General features: G+C 38.7%; 1 protein-coding gene across 3 annotated transcripts in view; it reads left to right on the top strand.

Annotated features, from left to right (window-relative positions):
* The window catches only part of SLC12A6 (solute carrier family 12 member 6), a 90,398-nt gene that overhangs the window by 32,134 nt on the left and 42,637 nt on the right, over positions 1-15,627 (top strand). The gene's annotated exons all lie outside the window — the stretch shown is intronic.

Raw genomic sequence — 15,627 nt, forward strand, 5'->3', positions numbered from 1 at the left:
GTTTTCTTCTAAAGTCTCACAGTATTCATGCTTACTTTATAATAGTTATCTTGCTGTTTCATAATGGTTTGCCTATTTTTTCCCTTCCAAACTTACTGAAAGCAAACATTCTTTTACTGGTATCCATAATGTCTTGCAAAGAACCAGTTATATATAGTAGGTGCTCACAATATTAGTTGAGTTAATAACTTTCTATTCCAAAATAAACAAGAACTTGTTGATACTTGGGAAAATTAGTTTTCTGATAATGAGTGTGCCTTTCTGTATCTAATAGATCTGGCATTCAATTAACTTTTCATGTTACACTCTTGCTTCCTTTTCTAAAATACTGTATTTACCTGTTAAACTTAGACATAGAGATTTCAGTGTTTTTATCTCCTTTGCAATTTTCTGTTTGACTTTCAAGAAATTCCTGATAGCCAAATTTTCCACTGTCACAAAGATATGTCATGTTTTATTATTTCTTACTGTTTGAAATTAATTTAAAACTGTTAACATGATAAAAGACACATTTGAAAAACTAAACTGCTAACATCAGGCCTGTGATGAAAGACTTAAAGCGTTTCCCCTAAGATGTAGAACAAGATAAAGATATGGTTTTTACCTCTGCTATTCATTATTATGTTAGAAGTTTTACCAGAGCAATTAGGCCAGAAAATAAATAAAAGGAATTCAAGTATGAAAGGAAGAACTAAAACTTTATTCATAGATGGCATGATAATATACCAGACTCACTCTACAAGCAAGCTACTAGAGGTAACTCATGAATTCAACAAAGTAATAAGAGTACAAGATCAGCACAAAATCAGCTGTGCGATTATACATCAGCCAATAACAATCTTAGAAATAAACGAAGACAACAGCCCAATTTACAGTAATATTTTAAAAAGTGAAATACCTAGGAATAAATTTAACCAGAGAAGGGAAAAACATACTGAAAATATAAAACATGGCTGAAAGAAACTAAAGAAAACCTAAATAAATGAAAGATATACCATGTTCATGGATGTGCAAGATAATGTTGTGTAAGACATCCATTCAACCCAAAAGGATCTGCATATTCAACCCAACTCTTGGCAAAATTCCAACAGCTTTCCTCCCTTACCTCACCCCTGAAATTAAAAAAATGCCCCTCAAAATACATCTAGAATTAAAAGGGTTCCTAAGTAGCTAAAATAATCTTTAAAAAGAAGATCAAAGTGAGAGGACTCATGCTTCCCAATTGCGTAACATACTTCAAACTAGCTCCAATAGTAGTACTCATAAAAGTTAAACATAAAAAACAGTAGAATAGAAGAGAACCTAGAAAGAAGTTCATATGTATGTCTGTAAGCAGTTGTTTTCAGCAGCAGTGCTAAGTCATTCAGTGTGGGGGGTGGGGTGGGAATTCTCGTTAAGAAAAAAAAGGTGCTGGGACAGCTAGATTTCTACTTGCAAAAAATTAAGTTGGAACCATCTCATATGTGAAAACTAACACAAAAAATGGATTAAAGAACTAAATGTTGCTGTACATGAAACTCTTAGAAGAAAAAAAGTACATGAAACTCTTAGCATAAAGCTTCAATCTTATTCTTGACCATGGACTCTTAGTAGATGATATGACGTCAAAAGCTCTAGCAACAAAAAGAAAAAATAAACTTTATCAAAATTAAAAAATTTTGGATATCAATGGACTTTAGTAAAAAAGGGAACTTAAGAGAGGTAGAAAATAATTGGTAACCATATTTTTATAAAGGTTTAATATTCTATTCAGAGTATGTAAAGAATTCCTACAAGTCAAATACAAAAAACCCGCAGACCAAGTTTTAAAAAGTTAAAGCAATTAAAAAGACATGTAAAAAGGGAGCTGAGTTTTCTAGTGCTACTATAACAGTGAATGACTTTACAGAGAGACATTTACTTTCTCAGTTGGTGCTAAAAGTCCACTATCGGGCACAGCTCTAGGGCAGGGTTTGTTCCTCTGTTGGCTTTGAGCGAAAGTCTTTGTCTCTGCTCACCTTCTCTACCTGGTAGATCATGGGGCTGTTCTTGTGGTAGGACATCTATTTCCCCCATCCTTGCTTGCCTTGCTCAATCTGTTCTTTTTATATCTCTAAAGATTGATTTAAGACACAACCTACACTAACACTGCTTCATTAAGATAACAAACTCATTCTCAAATGTAACCACAAGTATAGGGGTCAAGTTTAACAGCACATATTTTGGGGGCGGATAGAGTTCAATCCATAGCAGCAACTTTGTCACTAACAACACTGTCAGGATCACTCTCCATAAATAGAATATACACTAAAAATAAATACATTACAAACACGATTAATCTTCCTAGATCTTGTTGCCAAGCAGAGATTCTGAGCCTGTTAAAAAGGGAGCTTAGCTAATTTTGAAGAGATGTTAAAAATATCTAGGACACAGGCAACAACAAAAAAAGTTTTTTGGTAAAGTGCTTTAACTCTCAATTAACTCTGAGTAAAATACCACTTATTAGGAGTCCTGAATCAGTTAATTTGTTCTGCAAGTATTTATTGAAGGTCTATTTATTATGTGCCAGGCTCTGTGCCCTTTAGTTTGGCTGCGTTAAAAATAAAACAAAAGCCAAACAATATTTAGCTTACTGACCATTTTTCCCCAAAAAATCATTTTATTGGGGGTTCTTACAACTCTTATAACATTCCATACATCAGTTGTATCAAGAATATTTGTATATATGTTGCCATTATCATTTTCTAAACATTTACTTTCTATTTGAGCCCTTGGTATCAGCTGCTCTTTTTGCCCTGCCCCTTCCTCCCACCCCCATGACCCCTTCATAAATTAGAAATTATTATTGTGTTCATATCTTACACCGGCTGCTGTCTCCCTTCACCCACATTTCTGTGTTCATCCACCTGGAGAGGGGATTATGTGTTGGACATTGCAATCAGTTCTCCCTTCCTCCCCTCCTCCCAACCATGTTCCGCCTACCCTCCTGGTCTCACTCCTGTTTCTGTTCTTGAGGGGGTTATCTGACCTGGTTTCCATGTGTCCTGAGCTCTTATCTGTACCAGTGTACATGCTCCAGGATAGCCAGAACTGAAAGGCGAGACTGGCTTCGATAGTTGGGGGTGAGGAAACCTCAATGAACCAGAGGACTATTGTGTGTTTCATTGGTGCTATAACTGCACCCTGGTTGACTCATTCCTTCTTTGTGACTCCTCTGTGCAGGGATGTCCTATTGTCTACAAATGGGTTTGGGGTCTCTGCTTCGACACCACCACCCCCTTCTCAACAATATGGGTTTTTTGTTGTTTTGTTTTGGACCTTCTGTTGCCTGTTACCTGATTCTGTTGACACCTCATGATCTCACAAGCTGGTGTGCTTCTTCACTTGGACTTGTGGCTTCTCTGCTTGATGGCTAATTGTTTAAATTCAAGCCTTTAAGACCCCAGATGCTATCTCTTTTGATTACCGGGCACTATCCGCTCTCTTCACCACATTTGCTTATGCACCCATTTTGTCTTCAGCGATCGTGCTGGGAGGGTGAGCATCACAGAATGCTAGGTTATTAGGATAAAATGTTCTTGTGTTGAGGGAAGGCTTGAGCAGAGGTCCAAAGTCCATCCACTTCCTCAATGTATTGCCATATAAATATACATACATAAGCCAGTATTGACCTTGTTAAAGAACTATCAATTTGACAAGAGCAACTTGAAAGATTAGATAGGAACCTCAGGGATAGTAAATTTATGACAACGAGGGAGGCATGACTCAGAAGAGGTGAGAATGGTTGCACAATGTGATGAATGTAATCATTGTCACTTGAACTATACATCTAGATGCTTGATGTATGTTCTTGGTATACTTCCTCAACATCAACCAAAAATAAATTTAAAAGATTATTTTGAAAGCTAAATACAATCTTGGGGGCAGGGGCAGCCCCTCTTAATTAACTAAGTTGATGGCACACGTAGAATTAAATGCTGATAACCTAAAATTGCAGTAAAAATATATGAAGACATACAGTATATCATTAATATTTATGAATATTTGTAGTCTTAAACCCACTGCCATTGAGTAGATTCTGACTCATAGCCACTGTATGTCTAGTGGCCAAGATTATAAATCTTTATTGGAACGGTCAGCCTCATCTTTCTCCCTTGAAGTGGCTGGTGGGTTTGCACTGCTAAACCCATGGTTAGCAGCACAATGTTTAACCCCAGTGCCACTGGTGTACCTTTGTATTCTTAAAGAAGTCATTTTAAAAAGTATAAAATTAATTCAAGTAAAATAGTTTGGTTACTACATTTTTTGTGGAAAATATTAAAACAGGACCCTTTGGCTGCATAGTATTTACCATCTCTAATCGATTTGAGTCTGACTCATCAGCAACCCAATGCAGAGTTTTGAGCTCTCTTTACGGAAGCAGACAGTTTCATCTTTCTCCCCACGAGTTGGTTGGTGGCTTTAAACTGCTGACCTTGAGGTTAGCAGTCCAATGCTTAACTGACAGTGCCATTCAAATATGACACAGAGAGGTGAACTGAGCACATAGCATCAATGGGTTTATCTAATCCAAACTTAATTTGTTTTAAAGACACAAAATAGACTAAAACCTTCCCCCCACACACAATATCTGTAAAGCATGATAAAGTGAGATATGCCTGAATTTTCATATTTTTCTTTAGTTCTGTTGGACGATAAAATGTTAAAGATTAGAACTCAAAGAAGTACTTAACTAGCTAGATTTGGTTCTCAAGAACATTGTTGGTGGTGTCATTTTTACTATTCCCCTTGACCATTCAATGGTTCAACTCAATTTCCTTAATAGTTAGCATTTACTGAGTGTCTACCATCTCTAATTATATTATTTTTCTGTAATATAGTCTTGTACTGTCAGTAAATCAAAGTTTAAAAATTATAAATAAAATTTAGATTAGCATATGGCAGAGCTTAGATCTCAGCTGAACTTAATCTGCATCCATATCCTGTGTTCTTTTTTCTTTTTAATCATTTTATTGGGGCCCCTTACAGCTCTTATAACATTCCATACATCAGTTGTATCAAACATATTTGTACATATGTTGCCATCATTTCCAAAGCATTTTCTACTTCAACCTTTGGTGTAAGCTCCTCTTTTGTGCCGCACCCCCACCCCCCCGAATCCTTCATCAATTATATTTTGTTACTGCATCCTAAATTGTCCACTGTCTCCTTTCACTTACAGTTCTGTTATTCATTCTCTTGGGGGGAGAGGGGTTGGTTATATATCCAATTTATCCCCCTTCCCTCTCCCTGACCATGCTCCTACCCTCATGATATTGGTCCTCCCACTACTGTTCCTGGGGGGTTTATCTTTCCTGAATTCCATATATCGACAGCTCTTACCTGTACCAATGTGTGTTCTCTTGTCTAGCCAGATTTGTAAGGTAGTTTAGAGTCATGGTACTTGGCAAAGGTAGTATTCAGGAACTAGAGGAATGATGTGTCCTTCGTTGGTGCTATATCCCTTACTTTTGAACCTTCCGTGGGGAGATATCCAAATGTCTACAGATGGGCTTTGGATTTCCACTCTAACCCCCCTCGTTCACTTCAATATCGTTTGTTTGGAATCTTTTGATACCTGATAACGGAACCCATTGACACCTCATGATCCCACAGGCTGGTGTGCTTCTTCCATGTGTGCTTATTTGCTTCCCTGCTAGATGGCCGCTTGTTCACCTTCAAGCCTTTAAGACCCAGATACTATATAGCAGGGCACCATCGTTCTCTTCACCACGTTTGCCTAGCACCGATTGTGTCTTCAGAGGTCATGTCAGGAAGGTGAGTATGACAGAGAGTGCCAGGTTATCAGAGCAGTGTTCGCTGCACGGCTTTCACGGTGAGTTAGCTTAGTTCTCTCTTCGCCATCATCTTGGAGATTTCATTTGCTTCTCTGTCGATTGGTGATACTGTGTCATGGGACTGCTGTAAATGATACATGTCAAGCACATAAGTGCCTACCACAGAATAAAGTGTTAACTTTTGCTTACTCTTGCTGTTATGTATTTCAAGAGATTTTTTAAATAACAGAAAATTGAACTCTCACTTAAGACCCATGAATGCGGCAAATGAAGAGTACAATATATTTGTCCTCCCCATCCCCCCAATAATAAAGACGATGATGATGAACCAAGTGGATTCTTACTTAGTGCTGGCTGATAAATAGCTGGGACTCGCAACGTATTCCCTGCTATTGTTTCCCTTTGCACAGAATTCCTAGGTGTCACGGAGAGTCTCACTGTAAACATTGCACCTTTGAGTTAGATTACCTGTTCTTTCCGTAGTATTCCCCAATCAGTAGAGCATCTCTGCTCTTCTGATTCCTCTGGTTTAAAGTTTGGAAGTATCTTAGAGTCCTGTCTTTCTCTTTCACTGTATGTCTAGTTCTTGGGTATATCTTGTGATTCCATTGTATGAAAACAATACCCAGCCAATGTACCCGGCTTCGGGCCACTTCTGAGCACCTCCACTGATCTGCTTGATACAAACTACAATGATCATTTTTTAGACTCGTGTAGTAGCTCTTGCCTGTCTCATGAAAGCTATTATGCAGTTAATAACTAGAGTGATAATGGTTAAAACACAATTCAGAACCCTTCAAAGGCTTCCTGTCTCATTTATAGTAAAATCAAAAAGCCCATATGGTGTACCCTAGAAGGCTCCACATGATCTGTACACCACTGCCACCACCACCTACATAGATCTCTTACTTAAACCATATTCTGTCACTGTCGCCCTAATTAATTCTGCCTGGTGATCTGGCCTCTTTGCTCTTCATCAAGCATGTTAACCCTTACTTGCTTCAGGATCTTTGCATTGACTATTCCTGTTCCTGGACTAAGGTGTGTGTGCCTGACTAAGCTGTCACTCATTGCCATCCAGTCTGTGCCGACTCATAGTGACCCTAAAGGACTGGGTAGAACTTCGGTAAGCTTCGGAGTCTGTAACTCTTTGCAGCAGTAAGAAGCCCAGTCTTTTCCCCTCAGAACCACTGGTGATTAGATTTATTTATTTATTTATTTAAATCATTTTATTGGGGGCTCAGACAGCTCTTATCACAATCCATCCATCCTTCCATTGTGTCAAGCACATTTGTACATTTGTTGTCATTATTTTCAAAATATTTTCTTTCTACTTGAGCCCTGGATAGCAGCTCCTCATTTTTTCCTCCCTTCCCACCCTTACCCCCTCATAAACCCTTGATAAATTATAAATTATTATTTTCATATCTTACACTATCCATTATCTCCCTTCACCTATTTTTCTGTTGTTTGTCCCCCTGGAAGGGGATTTTATGTCAATCATTGTGATTGGTTCTCCCTTTCTTCTCCAACCTTCCCTTTACCCTCCTGGTAACGCAACTCTCATTATTTGTCCTGAGGGTGTTCTCTGTCCTGGGGTCCCTATGTTTCCAGCTCTTATGTGTACCCATGCACATGCTCTGGTCTAGCTGGATTTGTAAGGTAGAATTTGGATCATGATAGTGGTGGGGAAGAAGCGTTAAATAACTAGAGGAAAGTTGTATGTTTCATCGGCACCATACTGCCTCCTGACTGGCTCATCTCTTCCTTGTGACAACTGGTGGCTTTAAAAAAAAAAAAACAAACTCTGATCTTAGTGGTTAAGAGTTGGGCTTCGATTCCTATTGCCACCAGGACTTCTTGACCCAAGTCAGGGTTTCTTCAGTCGCCTCACCTGCCTGTGAAAATTGGGCATTGACTAAGGAAGATGAAGTAGAACGGATGCACTTGAATTATGGTGCTGGTGAAGATTATTGACAGTTCCACGGGACTAAAAAGAACACACAAATATGTCTTAGAAGAAGTGCAGCCAGAATGCTCCCTCTAGATAAGGATGGCAAGATATCATTTCACACTCTTTGGACATTGTATCAGGAGAGATCAATCCCAATCATGCTTGGTAAAGCGGAGGGGCAGCAAAAAGAGAAAGGGCTTTAAGGAGCTGCGTCGACACGGTGGCTACAACAATGGGCTCAAGTCAAACCTAGCATCAACTGTGAAGATAACACAGGACCAGGTGGTGTTTCATTCTGTTATACATAGGGTGCACATGAAGTGGAACCAACTCAAAGGGACCGAACAACAACAAGAACAACAACATTCCTGGAATGTTCTTCCTGTGTGACTGATGTCTCAGTCTTCCAGTTTCTGCCCAAATGTCATCCTATCTGCAACAGCCTTCTCAACTCCATCATCTGAATTACCATACCCAACACTCCTCCACCGAGTCTCTTACTCTGCCTTATTTTTGTCTTATACCGCCTGCCCTTTTAGTCATACATGTTGTTTAAGGAGCTCTGATGGTGCTGTGGGTTAAGTGTTGGGACTGCTAACCTCTGAGTTGGACATTCAAACCCATTAGCTGATCCTCCGGAGAAAGATGAGACATGCAGGTTGTTTGCTTATTGTTAGTGGGTTAAGTCCACCAGCAGCTCTGTGGGAGAAAGATGAGGCTATCTGCTCCCGTAATGCTTTACAACCTCGGGAACCTTATGGAGCAAATCTACTTTGTTCTGTAGGGTTGCTATGAGTTGTAATGGACTTAGGGGCCTTGGGTGCTTCCTCACTAAAATCCTAGTTCCTTAAGGGGAGGAGTTTTGTTAGTATGTGTGTTAGGCCAGATTTACTGGAGAATCAAATCCAAGCACATTTAACATGTGTATAGGAGAGAGCTTTATATCAAAGAGCAATTGTTTTTTTTTCTTTTAAAAGTATTATTTTAAAAATAATTTTTAGTCATTTTCTTGGTAACTTTTACAGATATCATAGCAATTCATAGTTAATCACATCAAGCAGTATTGTACCATTACTACCACAATCAGTTTCAATACATCATCTTTCCTTTACCATTTTATCGGGGCTCATACAACTCTTATCACAATCCACACGTACATCAGTTGTGTAAAGCACACTTATACATTCGTTGCCCTCATCAGTGTCAAAATTCTCGCTTTCCGCTTGGGCTCCTAGAATCAGCTCCTCATTTTCCTCCCCCCACCCCTCCCAAGAGTAATTATGTATTGGAAAGCATCCCAGGTCAGGCTAGATCAAGTTCATAAGTCTGATATTAGCCCATATTTCCAAATATTAGCCTATATTTCCTCTGAGACTCACCCAGCACATTACAATGATGCTGAATGCAGGAAGATCACAGGCTAGTGGGTGAAAAGCCTTACGGATCCAATGACAGTAGAAGCATCTCAGTGCAGGCTCCAGCTTCTGGTCTCCATGTGGCTCTTCAACAGGAAGGCGAAGCTCTTCCAGGTCTCAGTAAGTCTCAGCCTGACTGGTTAACAGGACGACAAGGCAGAGAGAGAGGGGAGGAAGTTCCCAGAATCCTTATGAGAAGCTCATGCCCACATGGAGGCAGCATCACTCTGTGACCTGATTGACAGGCTAGACCCCACCCCTATACTTATTGATCAAGTTGACATGAAATTACGTAACTACCTCAGAATGTGAGAATAAAGTATCTGTGTATCTACACATATACAAAACCCTTATAAACAAAAATATTAAAATGTGAAGCTATTGTTTCTTTACAGCCCCTCCATTTAAAGGTGATGGTTCCATCTCTCTAACCGTTCTTTGAAGACTTCTGCCCTCTGATTTACACCACATCAAAATGACACTTTAAATATCCTCAAGGGACTCAGGTTGTGTTTTTATTTCAATATTCTCTGAGTTTTAAGGACAAAAAAGTCTGAAGGGGCAAGATCAGACTGTAGGCTGGATAGGGTAAGATTGTCTAACAAAATTCTCATAGGATATCTCCTGCTACCTTCAAAGAATGAGCAAGTACATTGTTGTGATGGGAAAAAAATTGCTCAGTGCAACCGTCATTTTTTGTCTTTGAATAAGTCTCTGTGATAATCATGCATCTTCCAAGTTCCCCAAAGTAATTACTATAACCTTTTGAGTTGACCTCTCTGTCTTGAATTTAACTGGTCCAACAGATCCCCCTGTTTGTGTTTGGTTTTGTTTGGCGGGTGGGTGTGGGTGGAGGCAACACTCATTACCATGCAAGAGGCTGAGGAAGAAGCCAGTGAACAACATCTTGACCACTAGATAAACCCTCTGGAAGTCCTGGTTTTGATTGGACACGTTTTTGAGGGTACCCGACTGAAAATAAGACAAGTGTATTACTGAGAGAACTTGTCTGCAGCCATCCAATGATTGCAGAGGCTTGTCTAAATGCATTTTGTTTAGAACCAATTCATACATGTATGAACTAGAACGCTAGCAATACTTTTTTTTACTTATCCTCAAATTTCTAGCAATTAGGAAAGTTCCTCACATATAGTAAATGCTCAAAAATATGTATTGAAAAGCTAGTGAATGTCGTTCTGAGATTTTTGTAGAAGCTATGATTGCTTTCCCTGCCTACAGCCTGTACCTCTTCAAAGGTCAATCAGCACCTCATATTAGCTTAAAAGCTTCCAATTATTTCGCATTGTATTTAAAGGTCTTACTGTTATCTGCATGACAATAAGATACTGCTGTTGCATAATTTCCTGATGTCACTTCTCATCATGCTCAGCCACACTGAACTCATTCCCATTTAGAGCCATTGCACACATTGCACTCATCCCCCTGGATGAGTCTTTAAGATTCTCATTTGATAGGCTCATTTCTGGCAGGTCTCAGAAAAGACTCTTCTGCCCTCTCCTTGGGAAATAGCCTTTCCAGTAGCTCACTTTATTTTCTTCATTACACTTAACATAAGCGGAAATTGTGAGCGTGAATTTTGTCTTATCTTTGTATATAAGTATTTTATCCGTTTCAGAACAGGAACTTGGTCTTTCTTATTTACTGTTCTATCCACATAGAATATTCCTTGGAACTTTAAAGTTACTCAGATCTTTAAGTAGATGGAGGTTTAAAGAAATGTATGAATCAGTGAAGTTTTATAATAATCACTTGAGACATTAATTAAGACGACCCCACCCCTAATGCTGACCATGAGACTGATTAATTCAGGCTAAACTTAAGAGTTTTGAATACATGTTCAGGTGATTCTTTGACTTAGCAGATTTGGAAAATACCAGTTTAATGGGAATAATGTTGTTATTGTATGGGAGTTGCAGGGTGTGCCATAAAATATTAATCGTGTAAGCTACTTCTCTATTCGATTACATTTAGGATATGCAGCATTTTTTGTTCTCCTTTGAAGATTAATGAGGCAGCCCATTAACATATTGAATAGTTTGAGGAACTAGTATAGAAATATACTAAGCATGTAAATAAGTTTGCTGTATTTATTTATCATCCCTACCCCAAACCCTTTATCACCAAATCTCTCCTAATGTGCATTTTGGGGGATACTGTGTTGACTGACCAGATGAACACTTTCATTCTTACCTTGGAAGGAATGAGGTGCTAGCTACAAAGGTCGCAAGGTCTGATTTGGTAGCGGTGGCTAAAAGATCTCAATGTGTCCTGCAAGATAAAAGAAATGTCACGAGCTCCTGCTAGGCAGCTAGGGCAGCGATATAATGGAGCTTACAACTCCAGAAGGGACTAGGATTTTGTAAAGATTGTACCCCCAAAAGCATATGGGTTCCCAGGTTGGAGAAGAAGGTTAATGATTTGCTTTTTCTTTCATTTCCATCTGTTACAGCTCTTCATAGGCCATTTTCCTGGGGACATGCAGACCTAATGTGTAAGGGGACTGTGCAGTTTGTGAAAACATAGCATGCATTTGTGTGTAAAAATACGGCAGATACTTCCATTTCTAACCTGCTCTTACCAGACTTAGCACACTGGCGCTTAGTATTCATCCGTGCAGATGCAGTCAGTGGTTCAGTGCTGTTAACATCAGTCACTCTATCTATGATCAGCTGCCTACACTGATCACTCACCAGGCAGATAGTATCAACGCCAGCAGAAATGATCTTTTTATGCCTGAAGTAGACTAAATGTTTTTTAACTGTATTTTTGTTGTATTTATCAAAAATTCAAATAACAATGGTTTGACTCTTGTTTATAGGATAGCCTAGAAAACATTAAAGAACTAACGATATATTCAAGTTTATGTTAATAGTGCTGGGATGATTTGGCGACGACAAGAAATGAGTATGCAATTACAGTAATATAATAAATATCACTGAATTGTGCAGAGATTATTGAGATGGGTTTGTGTTTTGTTATGTATATATTAACCACAATAAACAATAATTAATGATTTACTTATTTTCTGTATGCGTTAGGTTACCTTTTTTCCCATCATTTTCATGGTTTATTTGGCTTAAAAATGACAGCTGGTTTTCACTTATTTTAACAGTATTAGTGATTTGTATATTTCTTCCAGGTTCAGAATTTCAACAAATAACTTAATCTGTTCCGATTTCATGCTGTTTCAAATTTTTTGTCTATTCAGGTTTCCCACCAAGGTGAGAACCTAATCTGCCTTTGTTAGTCCGGGTAGACAAGAGGAACAAATTCATAAACACGCATATGTGTATAAGAAAGAGCTTTATATAAAGAGTAATTGTGTATTAAGAAAACATCCCAGTGCAGTCCAGATTAAGTCCAGAAGTTCGATATTAGCCCATATGTTTGATACCAATCTATAAAGTCCTCTTCAGACTCATGAAACCTATGCCATGATGCTGAATGCAGAAAGATCACAGGCCAGTGGGCACAAAGTCTTGTGGATCCGGCGACGGTAGAAGCGTCTCAGCGCTAGCAGGGGTCTCCACGTGGCTCTTCCAGTTCCCAGGGCACGGAGTCTGTCAGAGTAGTACCATGTGCCTTGTCAGTAGAACACGTGCCTCAGGAAGTGAGAAGAGACAGAGTGTCTCCCACTTCCAGGGATGAAAAACAGGAGTCACGAGAATTCTCAGGAGAAGGCCCTGCCCCCACACAGGCCTCATTGGCTGTGACCCAATTGACAGACTATAGACTCCAGCCCTTCACCCTTAATCCTCTCAAGTCCCAGATTGACACCAGATTAAGTAACTACCACACTGCCCATATAAAGAGACAGCATATAATAAATGCATGTGAATGTTAAGGTTCTTCCTTTAATCACCTTGCCTAATTGTGAGTCAGAATAATTTCTTAGGATGGTACTGCTGCTTTGGGTTTGTTTGTTTGTTTGTTTTAAGTCAGCATCTAGAAAATTAGAAATTTACTAGGTTAAGACTACAGCTATTTGGTAACTTTTGAAGTATGTTTAGATAATATAGCCGCTAGCATAATAGGCCAAGTATCTTGTTATATATAATTATTTTATAGTGTACTTGGTCATGCATACTTCTAGATTTTAAAAATTAGGCAACAGATCCTGTTATTGTGCTATTTAATAAAATTGTTCATTCTAACTATAATCAAAAGTTAAAACATTGTGCACTGAGTTGCCAGAAAAAGATTAGGCTTTGTATGAAATAATAATAATAATAAATAGTTGATCAAGGATTCACGAGGGTGGGAGGTGAGAAAGGAGGAGCTGATATCAAGGGCTGAAGTAGAAAGAAATTGTTTTGGAAATGTTGATGACAACATTTGTACAAGTGTGCTTAATACTATTGAATGATGAGTGTTTATAAGATTTGTAAGAGTCCCCCCAATAAAATTAATTTTTGAAAAAAATTGCTCTTTATGTGCTCTAAATTCTTTACCCAGATGCGATTTCCAAAGAAATACAGGACAGGACTGTTGTAGTAGGCAGATGAAGGCAAAGAAGCTCTTCAGAAGAAGAAACCATTTTTAGAGATAGTTTTATAAATGGGCACCGCCCACAGTCGTTTCATCTCTCTCCGTTCTCCTAAGCACAGGGTTAGAGGCTAAATAAAATCCTGTTTTTTTTCGCCTTTCACCCAGGGTGAATGAAATAAATTGAGCAAATGCCTATATGCAAAACTTCTACAACATGCTTACCGCTTCAAGGAAATATTTTCAGCTTGCTGATCCCCAGCTGCATGTTGTGAAAAGGCATCCATTTTGTTTCTGTTTTTTATTCGAACCATTGCACTAGTAACATGTCTCAGGTTTTTGAATGTAGCCCTGTTATTTCATAAGCCAGGAGTAGTTTGGTAAAAGGCCATCCAAGCTCTCACTGGCAAGTGGGTCCTATGCCAGGGAGAAGTTTGGTTGAAATAAATGTCACTTTGAATAAGGTGTGGCCACCTTTCAGTCCTAGGCAAACCTGGGCGTGCCGTCAACAGTGACACAGACAGGAAAAATGTTGAGAGAGTTCAGATAAAGGACAATAGAAAGGTGTCCAGGCTAATCTCAGAGCATGACTATTATATTGATTACACAAATTGGCATACATGCCTAGAAACACCCTTTAAATAAAGATCGTCCTGCATTCCTTTAATAAAATCAAATGGAAACAACCCCCCCCCCAAAAAAAAAAATTCTACACGAGCTTGTAGAGAACTCCACAGAAGACTGATTTCTCCTTATCTCAGAAATAGGAAGGCACCCACAGGAAGAGCCCTGACTTGACCAGGGGAACGCACAGAAACCATAAAAAACTCACGTCCGGGCGGTGTTCTGTGCAGTGGAATCAACTTGATAGCAGTTTTATTTCTCTGGACATCTCAGAAGGCAAGGAGTTAATGGATTTTAAAGGAAAAATAATATTTTCTCCTTAAAACCATACCTATTATTCTGTTATCTGAGATGTTTTCTACTTATAGAAAATATAGAAATTATTTATAGAAACTATGTAACGAGTTCCCTCACAATTGGAGATGGCATGTAAGTGTGGATCGAAATCTTGAGGAATATTGGAGGAGGCTTCAAAAAGTTCATTGAAAAATGGAATTAAGAACAAGAAAAGAAGAGTGGAATTAAGAGATCAGAGAAAAATTTCCACAAACTTTTTCAAGCCCCCTCATACAATATATTATAAAAATACGTGATTTTTGTTGTTGATAAAAATCACATGTACTTTCACATGGTTTGTTACCTGCATCTTATGTAAAGATAATGCTGCACTTCATTGAACTGCCCCATCAGGTTTTTTAGGCGGTGCTCTTCATGGAACTTGACTGCCAAATCTTTCTCCCAAGAGCGAGTGACTGGTGGGTTCAAACCACCGACCTTTTGTGCTGTACCACTGTGCCACCTGCACTCCTATGCTTCAATTAGAGGTTACCAAAAATAAGGATATGAAATTTCTCCTCTTCTGAAGAGCCCAGTGTCATCCTCGCTGTCGCAGAGATTTAATCTCTGAGGAAAGTGGAGCTCAGGGCCTTTTCAATGTGTACCCTTAATGTTTTTCAAGCCTATGAAGCAAGCAAGTGGTTGTTTGTTAAATGGTGATTGTCAATATCTCTCATATTAAGAACTTTGCTTATTGCTACACATTTATTATATATTACTAAAGAACTACCTATCCACAAAGGCCAATTTAGTCATGTTGTCTTACAGCCAAATCAGAACACACATAATAGTTGCAAGGAATGCTTTTGTCTTGCTGCTTCCCTGGTGAGGCCTTGCATTCTTTGTTATTAAGAGAAAATGTAACTTATTTCTAAGCACTGAATCATCCTTTTACTTTATGGAATTAGCATTGCATTGATTATTTTTTTAATTGGGTTATTCTATGTTTTATTATCTTTTCATTGATGTCTGCAGG

This window comes from Tenrec ecaudatus, chromosome 14 (assembly GCF_050624435.1).
Source record: "Tenrec ecaudatus isolate mTenEca1 chromosome 14, mTenEca1.hap1, whole genome shotgun sequence".
In the NCBI taxonomy this organism is placed as follows: Eukaryota; Metazoa; Chordata; class Mammalia; order Afrosoricida; family Tenrecidae; genus Tenrec; species Tenrec ecaudatus.